We start from the raw sequence: 21114 nt of genomic DNA, 5'->3' as shown, positions 1-21114 counted from the left end.
AATTCAGCTGACCAGATCTCTCTTATTTCGCTTATCAGCTTTTATTTTGCATCCTATGTAAGAAAACTTTTCAACGTTGCTGAGCTGGTTCCCACGCAGAGCTATCTTTATTTTTATTTGTTGCTTACTTATCACCATTACTTTTGTTTTTTCTGAATTTATTTTCATATTATATCCATATGTAAAAGTATTATTATTATTATTATTATTATTATTATTATTATTATTATTATTATTATTATTATTATTATTATTAACCAGAAAGCTCTGGATGAATCAAGGGCAAAGAGGTGGTGTTAAAATTCAAGGACAGAGGATAGTTACAATTTCGTTTTGCTGACGACATAGCAATAATAACGGAGAGTGAAGAACTATTAAACTATGATGCGCCCATGTGACAGTTACTCCTGAAGCAAGGAGAATAGTGGTATTAAGAAGAGGAATTTGGAGGGGATTAAAGGATTGAATTCCTAAGGGGGGTCAAAGTCTCCCTAATTCGATACTATGAGAGAGACTTCTATGAAAAAAAGCTCAGAAGAAGGAGATAAAGAAAAATACTTCAGAGATAATAAATAAGATTATACCTCATCGTAATCCCTTACTTACTGGTAAAGTATGAAGGCCCTGATATGTACCCTCCCGCGTAATATCACGCCATCATTGAATTATAGTTAGAGTGATTAAAGTTAAACCTAGAAATAAAAGGGAATTGTCGTACTGGTGGAATCATTTAATTATTCCTATAGTAGTTGTTATAGCTCCAATAGCACCGGTTAGGGGTCAAGGTCTTGGGTTAACTAAATGATAAGGGTGGTTTGAATGTGTTACCATAGTTTACTTCTCTAGAATAAAGGGTGGCCAATGTAGCAAAGACATATGATTGAATGATGGCTACGGCTGATTCCAACATTATTAAAAGTATTTGGGCGATAAGTAGAATGGATAGTGTAGAAAGAATTAAGGAGGGCCCAGTATTTCCTAAAAGAGTTAAAAGGAGATGACCTGCAATTATATTGGCAGCTAAGCGAATAACTAATGTGCGTGAGCGAATGATATTTCTAATAGTTTCAATACAAACCATGAAAGGTATAAGGATAGGAGGAGTACCCTGAGGGATTATGTGGGCAAATATATGAGTAGTGTGATTGATTCACCCATATAGTATGAAAGATAATCATAAGGGTAAAGATAGTGTGAATGTTAATACCACATGGCTAGAGCTAGTGAAAATATAGGGGAATAACCCTAGGAAATTATTAAATAAAATAAGTGAGAATAATGAAATGAAGATGAAGGTTCTTCCGCTATGGCTGGTTGGTCCAATTAAAGTTTTAAATTCATTATGAAGGGTATTTGTAATTGAAAGCCAAGTAATTGTAAGACGTGAGGGAATTAATCAGTAGATGAAGGGTAATATTAAAAGCCCAAGGAATGTTCTTAACCAATTGAGGGATAAATTTATAATACTAGATGTAGGATCAAAAATTGAGAAGAGATTATTTATCATTTTCAATTTATGGAATTTGAAGTTAAGGAAGGTTTACTTGTTGGTGAGGGAATATTATATAAAAAAATATAGTAATTTATAATGGCGAATAAGATAAGAGTAGACGAAAATATAAAGAATAAAATTAATCAATTTATAGGTATTATTTGAGGAATAAAGAAATATTAAAGTATTTAATTATTTTAGTATGACATACTAATGTTATGAATTAACTAATTTCTTCATCAGAAGTAGGTGTTAATTACTATAAAATGGTTTAAGAGACCAGTACTTACTTTCAGTCATCTGATGATGAATTTATTATGTTATTGATTCATTTAATAAATGAGTTAATATTAATTCTTTCAATTACAATGGGCATAAAGCTATGATTAGCCCCGCAGATTTCTGAACATTGACCATAAAATAATCCAGGTCGATTTATAAAAAAACTTGTTTGGTTTATTCGACCTGGGGTAGCATCAACCTTTACTCCTAAGGCTGGGACTGTTCAAGAATGGAGGACGTCAGCGGCAGTGACTAGAACTCGAACAGGGGTATTTATAGGAAGTACAGTTCGGTTATCTACGTCTAGTAACCGAAAACCATTTGTAGGTATTTCGTTGTAAGGAAGTATATATGAGTCAAATTCATAGGGAGTAGTAAAGTCTGTATATTCATAACTTCAATATCATTGATGACCCACAGTTTTTACTGTAATAAGAGGGTCTATTGACTCATCAAGTAGATAGAGAAGTCGAAGAGATGGAAGGGCAATGAAAATAAGTGTAATTGCAGGGAGAATTGTTCAAATTACTTCAATTGTTTGTCCTTCAAGTAGATAACGATGTGTAAATTTATTGAATAATAAACTTCCTATAATATAAGCTACTAGAACAGTAATTATTAATAAAATAAAAAGTGTATGATCATGAAAGAAAATTAATTGTTCTATTAAAGGAGAGGCACTATTTTGTAGATTTAAATTCGATCAGGTTGCCATATTTTTAATATTCTAATAAAAGGGTGAACTTTATATGTAGAGCTTAAATCTACCGCACTATTCTGCCATATTAGAAATTAGTTAATATTGGTAGTTCAGAATATGAATGTTCAGCCGGAGGATAGGATTGATATCATTCTAATGAACTTACCATGTTTATCTATATATATATAAAATAGCTTGTCCTGACTGACTGACTGATTCATCATCGCCGAGCCAAAACTACTGGACATAAAGAAATGAAATTTTGGGCATAGATTCATTTTAAGATGTAGGTGCTCGCTAAGAAAGGATTTTTGGATATTCCTTCGCTAAGGGGGTGAAAAGGGGGTTGGAATTTTAAAATGAGTGTATCTATATCTCAAAACTTTGAAAGTTTACAGATGTAAAAATTGGTATTTAGAATCTCCTTTAAAAATAAGGAAATACGTATTTTTTTGTTTTCAGAAAATCCCAATAGGAGGGGTGAAAAACGGTAAAAAAAGGGGGTTGGATGCCTTTAATCAGAATACCGGTACTTATATCTCAGAAACTGAAGATATTACAGACCTGAAAATTGGTACTTTTGATCTCTTTTAAAAATAAAGAAACACGTATTTTTTTGTTTTTGAAAAATCCAATTAATGGGAGGGTGAAAAGGGGGGTGAATTTTTAAAAACAGTGCATCTATATCTCAAAACTTTTAAAGTTTACAGATGTAAAAATAGGTATTTAGAATCTTCATTAAAAATAAAGAAACACGTATTTTTTGTTTTCGGAAAATCCCAATAGGAGGGGTGAAAAGGGGTGAAAATGGATTGAATGCCTTTAATGAGGATACTTATATCTCAGAAACTGAAGATATTACAGACCTGAAAATTGGTACCTTTGATCTCTTTTAAAAATAAAGAAACACGTATTTTTTTGTTTTTGGAAAATCCAAATAATGGGGGGTGAAAAGGGGGGTGAATTTTTAAATTGAGTGTATCTATATCTCAAAACTTTTAAAGTTTATAGATGTAAAAATTGGTATTTAGAATCTCCTTTAAAAATAAAGAAACACGTATTCTTTTGTTTTCGGAAAATCCCAATAGGAAGGGTGTAAAAGGGTGAATAATGGGTTGAATGCCTTTCATGAGGATACTTATATTTCAGAACCTGAAGATATTACAGACCTGAAAATTGGTATTTTGGATCTACTTTAAAAGTAAAGAAACAGGTATTTTTTTCGTTTTTGGAAAATCCAAATATTGGGGGATGAAAACGGGGGTGAATTTTTTAAAATGAGTGTGTCTACATCTTAAAACTTTAAAATTTACAGATGTAAAAGTTGGTGGTTAGAATCTCCTCTAAAAATAAAGGAACACGTATTTTTTTGTTTCCAGTAAGTCCTAATAGGAGGGGTGTAAAAGGGTGAAAAATGGGTTGAATGCCTTTAATGAGGATACACATATCTCAGAAACGAAAGATATTACAGAACTGATAATTCGCATACGGGATCTCCTTTAAAAATAAAGAAAGACGTATTTTTTAGTTTTTGGAAAAGCCAATTAATGGCGGTTAAACAGGAGTGACAAATTGGGGTGAATTTTTTGAAAGACTATATCTACAGAATATCTTGGAATCGTAAAATGTTACAGACGTAAACAGTGGGTGTAAATCTCCTGTAAATGTAAAGAAATATAGGTTATTAGTTTTTGGAAACTCTACTTAAAGGGAACCCAAAAGGGGTGAAATTTTAAAATGATAATTTTTACGGATATCTAAAAAACTTAACATGTTACAGAAGTGAAAAATAGTATTTTTTTATCTCTATTAAACATAAAGAAAAGTGTATTTTTAGTTTTTGGAAATACCACTTGGGTGAAAGGCGGGGGGGGGGGGTAAAGTGACTGAAAATGGTGATGAATTCTTTTAATTAGGCTACTGATATCTCAAAAATGAAGATGTTACAGACGTGAAATTTGATATTTGCAATCTGCTTTAAAAGTAAAGAAACACGTATTCTCGGAAAATCCAATGAAGGGGGGGGGGTGAAAGAATTGAAACATTAGTTGACAATTGTATGAGAATACATACATCTAATACTAAAGTTGTTACAGACGTGAAAATTCGTATTTGGATCTCCTTTAAAAACAAAGAAAAAGGCGTTTTGGTGGGGAAACCATCTTGGAGGGCGGGAGTGTAAAGGAGTTGAATTCCTTTCATGAGGACACATAAATCAAAAACTGAAGAAGTTAGAGTCGTGATAATTGGTATTTAGAAGATCCTTTACTATTAAAGAAACAAGCATTTTTTTGCTGGAAAATTCATTTAGGGGGAGGAGAGATTATTGTGAAATGAAGTGAAAAAAAGTAAATTATTTTTATGTGGATACTTATATCTCAAAACTGAAGGTAATAGACGTGAACATTGGTGTTTAGAATCTCCCTTAAACATAAAGAAACAAGCATCCTTTTAATTCTTTTTCGGGGGGGCGGTCTGTAAATAAACTTAACAGGGGTGGGGTGTAGAAGGAGGTGAGACCAATTGATTTTACTGTTATTAGTGTACTTATAAGGATCCTCCGTTGCTCAGGCGGCAGCGCGCCGGCCTCTCACAGCTGGGTTCCGTGGTTCAAATCCCGGTCACTCCATGTGGTATTCGTGCTGGACAAAACGGAGGCGGGACAGGTTTTTCTCCGGATACTCCGGTTTTCCCTGTCATCAGCCATTCCAGCAACACATAATAGTAATAATAATAATAATAATAATATTCCGGACCGTCGTCAAATTGCGGACCGCGATGGAAACGGCTCCTGGACGGGTAATGACTAAGAATGCAGTCCGGTCGCGGGTTCAGTGCCGCCAAGGCACCCAGTATGACAGCACGCCGGATCTCCTGAAGGATTATATCCGTATTAAAAATATTATAGGAAAAGATGGCAAAGATTTACGGACCCAACTGACCTGGAGGAATACCTGAGCCTAACCCGGGAAGTACGAAATCGATTGCTGGAAAGGAAGATTTAAAAATGGGAGGAAACGTGCCGTAAAATAATAGATCGGGAATTTTGGTGGATTCTCGCAGAGAATGAGTCAGATCGCGAATTTCGGCGGATTATATATCTAAAACAATAAGCATTCAATTATAAATTTCAGTATAATACCGTAGCGAAGCACGGGTATCTTGCTAGTAGGGAATAAAACAGTTCGATTTGAGATTATACTCTCTCAAATAATGAAAATAAGGAAGATAATTCCAATAAAAGAGATAGTTGACCCTAGGCTTGAAACAACATTTCAAGATGTATAACTGTCTGGATAATAATAATAAATTTGTGTAGCTATTTATAGTCGAGTGCAGCCCTTCTAAGGCAGACCCTCCGATGAGGGTGGGCGGCATCTGCCATGTGTAGGTAATTGCGTGTTATTGTGGTAGAGGATAGTGTTATGTGTGGTGTGTGAGATGCAGGGATGTTGAGGACAGCACAAATACCCAGCCCCCGGGCCATTCTAATTAACCAATGAGGGTTAAAATCGCCGATCCGGCCGGGAATCGAACCCGGGACCCTCTGAGTCGAAAGCCATTACGCTGACCATTCAGCCAACGAGTCGGACAGCTTTCTGGTTGTATCAGATGAACAGTACTGGTCTTACACTCTGTCTTATGTTTGCTTCTTTTCGTTTCCCACCGCAGTTTATCACCGCCACTTCTTCTTTGTAGAAACTCTCCTGTCTTTATAATTGTTTCCTGTTGCTTCCAGCATTTGAAACAACTGATCATAATCACCATTATCACTGATAACACATTATGTAGCTATCCTTTTTATTTGCTGGTACAATGTGATATTGGAAGGAGCCGAATAGATTAGCGGAAATTCATTCATCTGTAACAAGATAACCGACAAAGCCACAGGTTAACGTCGCACTGTATTCAAGCATTCGCAATGAATTGGACGCAAGCATTGTTCACAAACCAAAATTCCGCTGATAAACTTAAACAAAGAAAAAATCAGATATCTTCCTTTTCAAGAGAGGGTGTATTCTGCCCGAAGGCAGGTGCGAACCTCCCCAAAGGTGTGCCTGAGCCGGAGCTTACGTACAGTAGGTGGCCAGTTCCTTTCCACTCCTCCCTTACCCGCCACCGCCACGGACAGCGCGTAGCAACCCATCCAAACCTTGACCACGCGCAGTGTTGCTTAACTTAGGAGATCTCACGGGATCCGGTGTTTCAACACGCCTGCGGCCGTTGGCATTTTCAGGGACAGGTGACTATTTTTCCCATGAAATATGCGGGATGGTTGGAAACAACATGAACTTGATATATGAGTGTTAGAGGGTTGGTCATGCTGATAAATAATTTGCTTAGCAAAGCCCATTTGAATTCGCCCGCGAAACGATCTGATTGGTTAACTTTAGCAGCTGATAAAATGACAACGGCGCGAGATATCAAATTAAACCTTACAAATTATTTACCAGTGTGACCAACCCTCTAACGCTTCACGTTGTTTCCGACCACCCTGAAGGTCTATATATTGAATGTTAAAATATACTACTGACCGGAAAATACTTAGAAATATAACTCGACTGCATAATTTAGATGGAAACGTAGGATATTTCTAGGAGCAATATCCACTGTGATGAGTGAATAAGGACAGATAAGGGTTCTCTGAATTTATGGAATGGAACCTCATTTAATTGCTGTAATACAGGGAGCTTTTATCAGCATGACAGAATGAAATGTAGTCCTTGATGAGATGTTATGAGAACTCCATTACTCTAGTGTCACGAGACACATCATCTGCCACGCCTCGCCGAGTTCTGACCGGCCAAGTGTACGATATGTATTTGATACCATTGTGCTCAGCCGTAATGACTATGGTGTTTCGTAACTAAAATAGAAATGTAAGCTTCAGTAATTGAAACTGTATAGACATATCAGAGTAATATCTTTTCTAAGCCAGGATTTTTGAGCTCTAATATATTAGATGTGCACATACAGTACATTTGGCAAGTAGCAAACGATGTCTGCAGATTTTATATCTATAGGAAACCAAAAAACCAAGACAACGACAATATTTCATACTATTTTCTTTAGCCCATAATGAATCCCTCTTGATGCTACAAAGACGCTAAAGTTCTAAAATGTGGGTAAGGTAATTTTTATGTGTACTAGATTCTTTGAATATAGGCAGCGTTCTCGCCAATCGAGACGTTAAGGTAGGTTATTCTTTATCATTAAAAATAATGCCTTACAAAGTACCTTTTAATTAATTTCCTATTTTCTATTTAAATTATTAACGTGTATTTACTTGCTAATACACATAATCTGTATAAATAAAGTTCTAGGGGGTCCGCTGTCTGTAATTTCGTTTAATTTGCCAATTTGTCAGATATTTGTCCGTTTTAGATCAACTCAAGACCGTGTCAGTGGTTTTTAGTTTTCGTGTCCATTTTTCTGTTTGTCTGTCTGTTCCATCATCAGGGTGAAGCGGCTGGATAGATCTCGACCAAACTTCATATTTATAGTATACTTACCCTGGAGCAGGTTTTGATATGCATATGATTTAAAAGTCACGGAACAGACCGAGGTTTTTTTATAGAGATCAAACGAATTACTTGATATTTTATGATACATTATTGATTTTCTGTAAAATCTGTAGACTATATGTGAAACGTCCCTTCATTCTAAATAACTCTTTTTTGCATCCGGGAGATAGTAGGTTCGAATCCCACTATCGGCAGCCCTGAAGATGGTTTTCCGTGGTTTCCTATTTTCACACCAGGCAAATGCTGGGGCTGTACCTTAATTAAGGCCACGGCCGCTTCCTTCCAACTCCTAGGCCTTTCCTATCCCATCGTCGCCATAAGACCTATCTGTGTCGGTGCGACGTAAAGCCCCTAGCAAAAAAAAAAAAAAATAACTCTTTTTATCTTCATAATTTCGCTTACTATCCAAATGACGAAGAAAATTACTATTTCCTGCGGATTTTATGCTCTGCGTTGAGTAACTGACCAGCGATGAACCTACCAGTTACCATTGGCAACGTCTCTGGCTGCTTACCAGCAACTAATAAGTAACGAAATGCTATTTTCGTCATCATTCCTGTAAGCTCGTGGTTGTTCGTAGGGTAGAAGGCGAGAGAGACGTCAAGCTGCGATTCTGCGGGATGTTTTGGAATACTGTTGGAGGTTACAATCGTCTTCGAATAGTACTAAGGGTGGCTGTTAATATTTAACAGTACCGCGAAGTGTGGCCCATTATTTCACACCGCAATGTGGTTTCTGGCATATGCTATAAATGTTAATGTATTTCTCTTCCACGTCCATTTTTTCCTGTAATATCTTTCATCTGCCTTGCCTTTCTACGCTTCAGTAATAACACGATAAGTCATTTTATTTTCTGATTAACTAAGAATCCCCGAGACTAAATTTCTCCTCTGTTACTGTTACTCTGTCATATCATCACAATTTAGCGAGGGACATTTCAGTTCTTCAATAAATCCACATGGTATTTGCATATTTCTTCTATCCGTTTGTCCTCAGTTTTTATCCTGTCTTCAATTAATGTCAACTTTCTTAACTGTATTATTTTCTTCCTTAACCGCTCCGCATGTATGCCAGTGCTAATCTCGGAACCTGGACTCTTTCCTTTGAATGATATTATGCACTATTTCTTTCTTGCATTGTTTCCTTCGCAGACTATGATTTCGCCGATTAAGGCGCATATACGTACCGTTAACTGGAACTTATTTAGAGTTAGTAGGTAGGCTGTGACATTTTTCAGAGTTGTTGTCTCTTTCTATGGCAATTAAAAACCGAGCTGCCAGTGGAAACTTCGTTCAAAGCCTGAAAGAACCAGTCCCACGGCTAGAGCGTCTGAGAATGCTTCCGGTTTGAATGTGTTCAGATTTAGGAAGACATTCGGGGAACGATGCTGATATTAGCAGGCCAGGTTCATCTCGCAGAGGAAAAGTCATTGAAAATCTAGGCTGTCTGAGGGTTCTTTTAATAATGTTGCTTTATATATGAAGGTTTCCGATGAAAGAGAGGAGCCGGAAATTTTGTTCCGCAAGAGTACATTTATGTACCGGTAGATCTACCAACACAAGCTTTGCAGAATTCCAGCTTCCCAAGAGTGATACCCTTTCACATACCATCGAGGTAGGATCAAACCCGCTTCCGGGTGTGAAATTTGGAGTTCAGCATAAGAATGCAAGTCTAAGCATTTATTTCATCCAGTGGGGTATATTTTTCCAAAGCAGTGACCTATAGTTTTTATGGGCTTAACAGTTTCCTGAAAGTCCAAATTTTTACCTCTTCCTCCAAATCAAGATGGCAGACACAATTTATCAGACGAGCTAGAAAATTGTAATTTGCTAAAGTTATAACTTTTAGCCTGTAACCGATTGGAAAATTTCTACATATTCAAATGTGGAAAGTTTGCCCCGAAAATATCGAAATATGGAGATAATTTTAATGACTATGTAAACCTTATTTTCGGTATAACTAGTGGCTAAGCGGAAAGTCATAAAACAAATAGGACAATTCCTGCTCAATTTGGACAGTTCTACAACTTTGGTCGTATATATTTTTGTCTTATTTCGATCCCTTATACATTAGATAGAGCTGCATTTCTCGATTGTAGGTAGAGTTTGTAATTTGTTCGCGTATATTTTATACTATGCAAGGAGGCCTGCCATTGTAATCAATATTACTAATATCAATTGTGCCTGCCGGTAGGCAATTTTAGCTGCCATTGTACGAGATGGTTGTGTGTTTTGGTTAGATATTTTGGCCTCCTTGCTGTCATTCATATTACATGTGCCTGAGACTTCCTCCTTTTGAAAATACCAGCCGAAGTTCAACGTAAAAGATTTGAGAGTATAACCGTGCAATGTCCCAAAATTGGTTGTAGAACCAAACCATGAAATGATATCACTTGCATACTCTGTCATCCGATGTATTGTTAACTTTCGAAACCAGTTATTGGAAATGAATTCATTCTCCTACCAGTAGAAACTACCTAAAGTCTAGACCTAGCACGATTAAAAGTTTAAAGTACAATAAATGTAACAATATATTACTTGATAATCTTTTATTTTTACAACATCGTACATTCATATACATAGCATAGCGATAAACTGAACTACCAGGACTCCATCTGTGATGGTTACCTGATGTAGTTGTGGGTCCCCAAACACGCCCCCAACAAAGCGTGACGAACAACCACACGAAAAGATTCGCCAATAAGTCGCGACGTGCGTTGGCCCACAGTTCGGTACGAGACGACGAACATCCACCAACTGAGGAACAGGGAAGAAGGTACCAAATGAGGTGAAAAAGGAAGGGGTGAATTGGGGTAGATTGGCGACGAGAGTAGTTCCTACGTAGGTGGAACTCGCCGCCTCGTGCCAGAACTCGCTGTCAACGTGTGTCCCAGAAGGTGACTATAGTATCTATGAGATACTGTAATAGTGCTCCTACCGAGCTCGATAGCTGCAGTCACTTAAGTGCGGTCAGAATCCAGCATTCGGGAGATAGTAGGTTCGAACCCCACTGTCGGCAGCCCTGAAAATGGTTTTCCGTGGTTTCTCATTTTCACACCAGGCAAATGCTGGGGCTGTACCTAAATTAAGGCCACGGCCGCTTCTTTCCCACTCCTAGTCCTTTCCTGTCCCATCGTCGCCATAAGACCTATCTGTGTCGGTGCGACGTAAAGCAAATAGCAAAAAAAAAAAAAAAAAAAAATTAAATAAAAATAGTGCTCCTGGACCTTGAAGGCTCGGCTTGACGGTGAATCTCATTGTCGCCTCCGCATCAAGTCCTCTCGCCGCAAGAAACATTAATGGGCTATGATCTTATATCTGCTGAATGCGGACCGTACAGGGAATGAAGCTCCACCGGATCATAACGGGTAAATGTTTGCATTTCCTAAACGTATTAAGGGCAATTTGGTGCCACTATTTGATGAGGTAGCGGAAATTGGGCATCACGCTATCAAACAATGAATGTCATGTTTAGTTCTATAAGAACATCACTTTAAATCATACGTACAATATTGTTCACGTTACGTAAACTTGTCAATGGTAACGGATTGTTGATGCTATTAACAAATGATGTATGCATTAGTTCTCCATTGTCACTTTAGTAAATGATGAAAATTCTTACGTATTTATCTTAGCTGCTGTCTTGAATCAGAAGCGATTTAAATCCCCGACCTTGCCGGGAATTGAACCCGGGACCCTAGTAACCGAAGGGCAATACGCTGAACATTCAGCCAACGAGTCGGACACACAACTAACTTCTCCTAAATTTTGAAATAGGAACCTTGGAACAGAGGAGACAAAAGGATGACATGAAGTTCCTGTTCGAAACTGTATATTCTATTCTCGACAACCCTGACTTTTTATGCCTCTTGAGTTTTCACGTGCTCCGCTTTAATGCGAGGACAATAATGTAACTTTTCAGAATAAAAAACTCAAAATAATCTTTCACAAAAATTCCCCACTCTGCAGGCTATACGTTGTCCACAACAATGCAGTTCAGAATAATAATTCTTTAGACCTCTATACCTGTTTTTGCAACAATTCACCATCACCGTGAAACTCTCTAAATAACTTGTAATGCTGATTTGAACCACAAAATGTATTTGGAATATTCTACATTAAACCCTATCCCATAACTGTAAATATAAGTGTTAGAACAAGAAGAATATAATAGTTTAGATATGAAATTACGTTTCTTTATTTTTTATTTTACTCTTTCTTGTAAAGATTAAATTAGATTAGTTATGGCATATTGTTTCTGTCTCATTCCAAATATAATATTAGAATAATTCATATAATTTGGTTATTAGACTAGTATAGATGTGAAATGTTTTCATCTACTTGTTTCTTGAAAGGATTAGTGATGAAATGTTGTTCCTGTCTCACTGCAGATATATTAGAATAGTTTAGATTTTAGGTTATTAGACTGATCCGAAACATTGAAAAATAAACACATGTAAACAATTGCCACTGTATTTGGGGTTAGAAATTCTGTACTGCGCAGTAAATAAATAAATAAACAAATAAATAAATAAATAAATAAATAAATAAATAAATAAATAAATAAATAAATAAATAAATAAATAAATAAATAACAGTCACTACGATCTCAGCCCATGGTCATTACGGCGTCTAGTCAATATGGTTTCTGTTTAGCTGGTTCGAGCCCCTTTGGTGTAAAAATAATTCCCTCTAAGAATATTGGCCGACAGCGTAGGAGAAATGGTGGTATACAACTTATAATCACTAGATTGCGTGTCAAAACCTGGATTCAATTACAAACCTCTCCCCAGCATTCATACGGATTGACGGTGAATGAGGCTGTGGATGGTGATTCCTCCGTCGGATGGTAACTTGACATAAAGACTCGAGCAGACTCCTTGGTGTTATATGACAGGATTAGGCTATGTGTTGACACAGAGTTTCACCCTGTACCTACCTCATCATCATAATCATCATCATCATCATCATCATCATCATCATCATCATCATCATCATCATCATCATCATCATCATCCCACACATAAACGCTCAGGACGTCCACGGACGTCAAATAGAAAGACTTGCAACAGGTGCGCAGAACATGTCCTCGGACACTCCCAGTACTAAAATCCATACGATAAATAAATAAATAAATAAATAGATAGATAAACCATCAGCTCACTATAATGTAGATGATGAAACATAACGCTTGCAGTAGCATTGGTGGAATAGCAAAACTGTCCCAAACATGTGACGCGAATGGAAAACAACGACAGAATAAACTGAATTCTCGAGAGTTGAAAGAGTTACCTTTGACCTTAGAACCTGTAGTTCACAAGTGTGCGCCTATCAAATCCACCGCTGTCGGTATAACAAGTCCCCTTTAATTGCAGTAACTGCTAGTAAATATAGACATTTTTCCTGCTGAATGGTTGCTTTCTTAAAAAACTCTCTCTACTAGGATTGTGTTCAGCAAGTACATACTTCTCTTTATATGTGCTATCTTTGGAACTAATAAACATCATAACTCTTAGCTCCTGTAAAATATAATGGCGAGTTTTTTCAGATAAACTTTGAATATTCTATATAAAGTAGAAATTAGATGTTTACGTAATATTCATTGATGAATTCTGATTTAAAAGTCATTTGTTTTGGTTATGAATCTATCAGCTTACACAATCCTAAGTGAAAACCTACAGACTTTTTTTCCAGTCAATGACCGGTTCAGGAATGGAATGAATGAAGCCCCCATCTTGCGACGAGGATAGGAATTGTGCCGGCTGCCGAAGCCTGTTTCACTCCTCTGGGGCAATGGTTAATGACTGACAGATGAAATGAAATGATAGTGGAGAGTGTTGCTGGAATGAAAGATGACAGGGAAAACCGGGGTACCCGGAGAAAAACCTGTCCTGCCCCCGCTTTGTCCAGCAGAAATCTCACCACGGTACCTAGCGGCGAGAGGCCGACGCGCTGCCGTCCGAACCACGGAGCCTTGCAATCCTTTCAGACACTAATTATGATTTTTTTTCCGAGGAATTTAGTATATGTATTATTAGTAATAATAATAGAATAATGAAAATAATAATGGTGTGTGGCCTCGAAAGAAGCCTGGTACAATTCTTTCCATTTGACGGCATATAGGCAACCTGCGCGTCTATGAGAATAAAGCCCTACCTACGATGAATTCTAATGATGAAGATGGTACACACATCTTCCCCTGTGGGTGGGGGCGGTAAAATAACACCCAAGGTATCCCCTGACTGTCGTAAGAGGCGACTAAAAGGGGCCCTAGGGGATCTGAACTTTGGAGGGTGGGTTGACGACCACGGGGCAATTAGCTGAGTTCTGGCATTGTTCCACTTACTTGTGCCAGGCTTCTCACTTTCATCTATCCTATCCGACCTCCCTTGGTCAACTCTTGTTCTTTTTCGACCCCGACGGTATTACGTATGGAAGCCTAGGGAGTCTTTCATTTTCACGCCCTTCGTGGCCCTTGTCTTTCTTTGGCCGATACCTTCATTTTTCGAAGTGTCGGGCCCCTTCCATTCTTTTATCTCTGATTAGTGTTATATAGAGGATGGTTGCCCAGTTGTACTTCCTCTTAAAACAATAATCACCACCACTGATACACGCATCCATTCTCCGAGCCATCGGAATTAACCTGTTGGGAATCGAACCCGAGACTCTGTGGATCAAAGGACAGCACGCCAATCATTCAGCCATGGAGTCGGACATAACTAAGAATGAGATGCCGTCTGTCTGCTTGTTTGTTTGTTTGTTCCGGATAGGCTCAAAATTACTGGACCAATTGAGCCGCAATTTGGTAGGGTTATTGCTTAAAATCCCGAGTCATGCAAGGAATATCTTTGATTTTGATATATTTCACCGTTTCGAGCAAGTGTGGTATTTTACAATGGTGTATCACAAATATGGGTAGTTTGTGCTGTACATCAACTAAAATAAGGGGTATGCAGTTGTCGATTGAGGCGTTGGCCTTCTGAAACCAACTTAACAGGTTCGAGCCTGACTCAGTCCAGTGGTATTTGAAGGTGCTCAAATACGTCAACCTCGTGTCGGTAGATTTACTGGGACGTAAAAGAGCTCGTGCGGGACTAAATACCGGTACCTCGGCGACTCTGAAAACCATAGAAGCTGTTAGTGGGACGTAAAGCCAACAACAGTATTATTATTAGAAGTGGCATGACGATAGCGGGCCCCGAGCTGAACCAATTCTCCTCCATTCGTCTCACATGACCATACCACTTAAGCCGGTTTACGCGTACAGCTTAATCAAAGTTCTTTATCACTAACATAGCCTTTATCTTCTCATTCCGAGTACTCTCCTATTGCTCCCACCTCTTATGAATAAGGTGTCCTGAGTCCACCGATTGTTCAGTCCCATAAAGCAAAGATGGTCTGAAAACAGACCGATATAAGTTTTGTCCGAAAGCTGACGTCTTTCTTACAGGATACTGTTGATCTCAACTGCGAGCTCACTGCATTACATTTGATGCAGTTTGATTGAATCTAGCTTACTATACTACCATCCTGGGAGAACAAACATCACACTTGAAATGAACCTGTTTCTGTTGTAAATGTCTAATCTGACATTCAATTCTCGTAGGCTTCTTTTCCACCGACATCACTTAAATATAAAAACATCGTAAATAAAAATCACTCTCTAAAGAAAAGTTCATTCTGAACGTTCTGGTGTATTATATATGCATATCGCATGACCAATATTCATGTACCGGTAAGTGATATGTACGTCACGTACACTTTTTTTAAATTTACGGTTCATGGTGTGGGTTACTGTAATTACGTCCAAGTTCATGGGATTCGAACCCACTATCTCCTGAATACAAGCTCAAAGCTGCGCGCCTCTAACCGCACGACCAAAATCGCTCAGTACTACAAGTGCAACAAATGCGTACCACATAACGACAGGTTAGAGGTAAAGCGACTACCATTAGGATGCTTAAACACATTGTGGTTTGATTATTTTCTTCTCCTCTCGAAAACTGTGTTGAGTGATAAGGACTATCAGTATCGCTAGTAAGGAGAATAAAATATTTCATGAATTTGGAAATTTTATTTTATTTAATAAATTAGTGTTATAAGTATAATGTAGAACGGGGTATTAATGTGTAGCCCCCTGTGGGTGGGGATGGCAGATTTCATCCATGGTATCCCCTGACTGGGGCTCTTAACTTGAAAGCGTGAGTTGGATACCACGAGGCGCTTAGCTGAGTCCTGGCATTGATTCCACCTAGGCATACTTGTGCCAAGCTCACTTTCATCTATCTATCCGATCTCTCTTGTTCAACACTCGTTCATTTCAGACCCGACGGTATTAGGTCTTTCATTTTAATTTTTACGCCCATCGTGATCCTTGTCCTTCTTTGGGTGGTACCTTCATTTTTCGAAGTGTTCATTGTTTCTACTCTGATTCATGTTAATAGAGAACGGTTGCTTAGTTTTACTTCCTCTTAAACCAGTAATCACCATTACCACTACTATTAATGTGTGTCTCTTCTTTTCAACGAGCCAAGAAGCCGCTATTAATATTTCAGTACAAAACAAAAAGAGTCCAGTCAGGCAAACATACTTTCCACAGGTAACTTTGACAAAGGAACGCTCGTAATGACCCTTCACGATAGCATATTGAAGTCTGTGCGATTCTCTTCATTGTGCTCCACGCTGCATGCCAGTGCTAATTGTTTACGGGTCTGCCACTAATTAACTGCTGATACATGACCTCACTGAGTTTGTGTAGAACGCCTCGCTGTTAGAGAGCAGGCACTCAGTACACAGCCCTGTTCTCACAGAGAAACACTGTTATCACAAGATGGTCAGTCATCCAAGCTGTAATTTAATGGTACGATGCTATAAGGCATAGAATATGAAATTAAGCCTGCATGTGAGATTACAGCTGTTGCTAAATGTTATCACTATTTTTGCAAATTGCCCGTTTAACTCCTTAACGTCTCCGTTATTTGTAAATTCACTTTAGTCTTCAGGTTGCTAGTTCTCTTAATCTCCAGATTGTTCTTACTCAAAGTTTTCCGACTAATGGTCGCGTTGAGGCTTTCGGATGAGAGTCCCGGGTTCGAATTCTGGCCGGGTCGGGATTTTAATCTCCTGTGATTAATTATTACAGCTCGGGGGACTGGGTGTTTGTGTTTGTCCCAACATTTTCCTCTTCATATTCAGACCAACGCAATACACTACCAACCGCCACAAAACACGTGGTACTGATTACATCTCTCCATAAGGCATCCGACCGTAAAACAGGGCCAAATCCACAAGTGCGACACAGAACCCGCGACTCCACAGAAGTGGGAAAATTGTTTTAATAATAATAATAATAATAATAATAATAATAATAATAATAATAATAATAATAATAATAATAATAATAATACCGAGCTCTATAGCTGCAGTCGCTTGAGTGCGGCCAGTATCCAGTAATCGGGAGATAGTGGGTTCGAACCCCACTGTCGGCAGCCCTTTCCCATCCCATCGTCGCCATAAGACATATCTGTGTCGGTGCGGCGTAAAGTAAATAGCAATAATAATAATAATAATAATAATAATAATAATAATAATAATAATAATAATAATAATAGCCTAATAATAGTAATTTTAAAATAATTCTTATTAATTAAAGTTCAAAACTGTAATGTTTGCTTTACTTGATACTAGCTTTTACCCTCGGTTCAACTTGCATCAACCGGGTTTTACGAAACCAAGCGATTGTTTCCTTTGAGTTACGTAACGAAATCACTAAGTGGAACAGAATAGTGACTAGTTTCAGCTATTGTAGTGAAATAAACCTTGACTGACAGAGTTTGATGGGCTGGATAGCTCAGGCGGTAGAGTTCAAATTGGTGGGTTCGATCCTGTCTCAGTCCGTTGATATTTGAAGGTACTGAAATACGTCAGACATTTGTCCATATATTTATTGGCACGTAAAAGAACTCTTGCGAGACAAATTCGGGTAGGTTTCCGTCTCCGAAATCCGTAAAAGTAGTAAGTACGACGCAAAACCAATAACACATTATTTATTAATGTCAGATGTTAAACGAAGCCTTCTCGGAGAAAATACTGCCAATTCTGACTAATAAAAATTTTCGCAACTGTTTGTGCTTGTTAATTTTTCCCTCAAAATGTATTACATTTCCGCAAATATAGAACTTGGAAAGCTATTACTTCCAGTTCTTTTCTTAAATACGAAATTCTGTTTTCGTCTCCACTACCATTGAAATAGTGATTTTATCCCTATCGTTGATATAAGCCAGAAATTTGCGAGCTAACTTCGTTGACATGAGTGAAGACGTGAAAATATGTAGCTATTTGTTTGAAATTTTCCGGACTTTCTTTCTAGAAGTTCTTATATTGGATAATTCCTACGCACATAGCTTGAGAACATCTTTAACGGTTTAAACAGCGTTAAGCCCAGCGGAGACTTTCCACTCCAAAAAAAAAAAAAAAAACCTCTTAATGTGAGCAACCTTTCCAAAATAAATATGTGATTTTTGGGACTCTTTTTGTAGAACTTTCATGCTCTGTAATTCCAATACACAGACTGGAACTTGTAAATAACTTAAACGGTCTAGGCAACCTAATCCGAGAAAATGTTCGTGTTCTTGTATGAGTTATTTATTGCAAACCGTACAAGCCTGCTTACCTTTTTCACAGTTCAATACTTAATACACAAAAGCTTCACCCGCGGGATCATCTAGCCAATAAATTGAAACTCGTAAAAATATGTTCATCGGTTTTCGAGTTGTTACGGACCAGGGAGCATTAAATCGAGCCTTGTGAATGAGATACAAATACTCCTATTGTGGGCGTCCTTTTAAAGATAGATATGTGGTCTTAGGAGCTTCTTGCAAAATTCGCTGTGCACTTAATTTCTAGGCATAAAGCTTGCGGATACTTTTACAGTTTTAGGCAGCGTTATTTTCTTTCAGTTTGATTTGTAGACACCGTTATTTTCGGAGATGTGATTCCCGGGACCCCTATCTAGAGGTTTTTTGTGGTTTACAATTCTTGCCCTTTTAGTTTGGGGTTAACCTTAACGATTTAGGAAACGATAAGCCGAGAAAATGTCCTCGTGTCTTTGTGTTCTTCCAGTTGTTAATCATAAATCGTTACCGATCGATTTCCTTTTACCACAGCTCAACACTTAATACATGAAAACCCTTCCAGGACAATATTTTAGGCAACACTTGAAACCACATTAGCATGTGTCCAGCTTTTATATGTATAGCCGAGTCTCACTAATGCCCTTTCCTTACCTAGCACAGGGTTTATGCTGACAGGAAATATAAAACTGTCATAATTAGGTGATCGCAAGAATTGTTTTTTATAACTCTTTATGCTTTCAATTTTAACCCTGCCGTTTGTGGATATAATTAACGATTTAGGTATCATCAGCCGAGAGATATTTTTCGTGTCGTTACGTTTTCTAGAACTGTAAGTGCTCGAATTGAATTCATCACAGTTAATATTTGATACATGGAAATCCTTCCCGGGTAACGATGAAGGTTGCATAAATGTTTCTCCACCAGTTTTCGTATTACAGACTGCTATTCCCGCACTTAGTGCAGGATTTATGTTATTGAAATCATTATAACTGTTATTGTTGCCCAACTTTTTATGACAGACATGTAGTCTCTTAGACCTCTTTGTAGCATACTATATTCTCTATTCGACCACATGTAATTTTGGATATATTTAAGGATTTAGCAGCGTAACCGAGAATATGCTCACGTGGCGTTATAGTCTTCCAGACGTTCCGCAGAACTGTCATATTCCGGCTTCCTCGGTAGATCCATCGAGTACTTCTCGGTTTATAACCGGACATCAATAAATACATAATGATCGTTGATTTCTGTAAGTAAATGAATCAGTAAATAAGTAAGTAAATTATTTAAAAATCTAAAAATGTTGTCAGTCCAAAAATGATTGAATCTCACATTGTGTACATCTGATATAAGGCTGGCTCTATATTTAAAATCCGTCACTATTTTTTGCAGATATAAAATAAGTATTCGTCTGACTGTACATACAGCTGACCATAAGTGTGCAGAAGAGCTACAAAATTATTACAATTTTCATTAAAATTATGATATCATATTACCAGCAAATGCATTCTAAATGTGTGAAACATTCTCTACTGCTCGTACGCAGATTTTTATCTTTTAAGTTATTTATTTTTTCATTTTCATCTTTTCGTTTATTTAGTTTTAAATTACAGGATGCAATTATTTAAATTTCAACTTTAAAACATCTTTATATTCTACCTGTGTTGTTAAATCGTTGTTTTAAATTGCTGCTGTAACTGGATATTGAGCTCTAATGTAGCTATTGATATATAATTTATAGTTATTACCAAGATATGCGAAAGAAGGAGCCTTAAGTACGAAGATTATCAATCATAATCATACTATTTCACTGATCTGAATTTTGGACTCCCATCGAGGTGGAAAAATCCCTATCAAGTGTTTATCTAGTATTTTCTGAAATTACTTTAATGAACTTGCATATTAATCGAAAATTTCCCTCGATAAATTATTTCTATCCTATTCCCTTTTCTATAAATTCATATTTGCCCAATTTGAACTCTTTAATTCCACATATATATTCAAATTGTGAGCTTTCCTTCCTTCAAAAGTGACTGTCAATCTTATTCGTCTATTAATGTCATTCCAAGCCACTTACAAAACTTGCAAAATATTTCAAAATATGTATATAAAAAAATTTCAGTGCTGAAATTTAAAGACTGTAGCCTTTATAAAATCACTAACATATTGAGTCGTATCCTGCCAGCCCATAATAATAATTAGGGTATTATTTGACCCAATATGTAAAATTTATTCATAAAAGTTACAGTCTAACATGTTAAAGCATCGTATGCCAAGATAGTTAATACCGGATGTTGAGCAAGACAGTGAGTCGCTGGACATTGCTTCATATTTCCGTATGACCGTGAGAAAGGGTGGCGTAACCAAGCGCTGGCAAGGATCGACACATGTAGTAGATGCTGAGCAAGCAATATATTTCAGCCAATGGGAATTTAAGGACTTGGGAAACATGGAGGCCACACCGCGCCAAATCTTAATTCCA

This window comes from Anabrus simplex, chromosome 3, assembly GCF_040414725.1.
Source record: "Anabrus simplex isolate iqAnaSimp1 chromosome 3, ASM4041472v1, whole genome shotgun sequence".
In the NCBI taxonomy this organism is placed as follows: domain Eukaryota; kingdom Metazoa; phylum Arthropoda; class Insecta; order Orthoptera; family Tettigoniidae; genus Anabrus; species Anabrus simplex.
Note: the sequence above shows the minus strand (reverse complement) of the source record.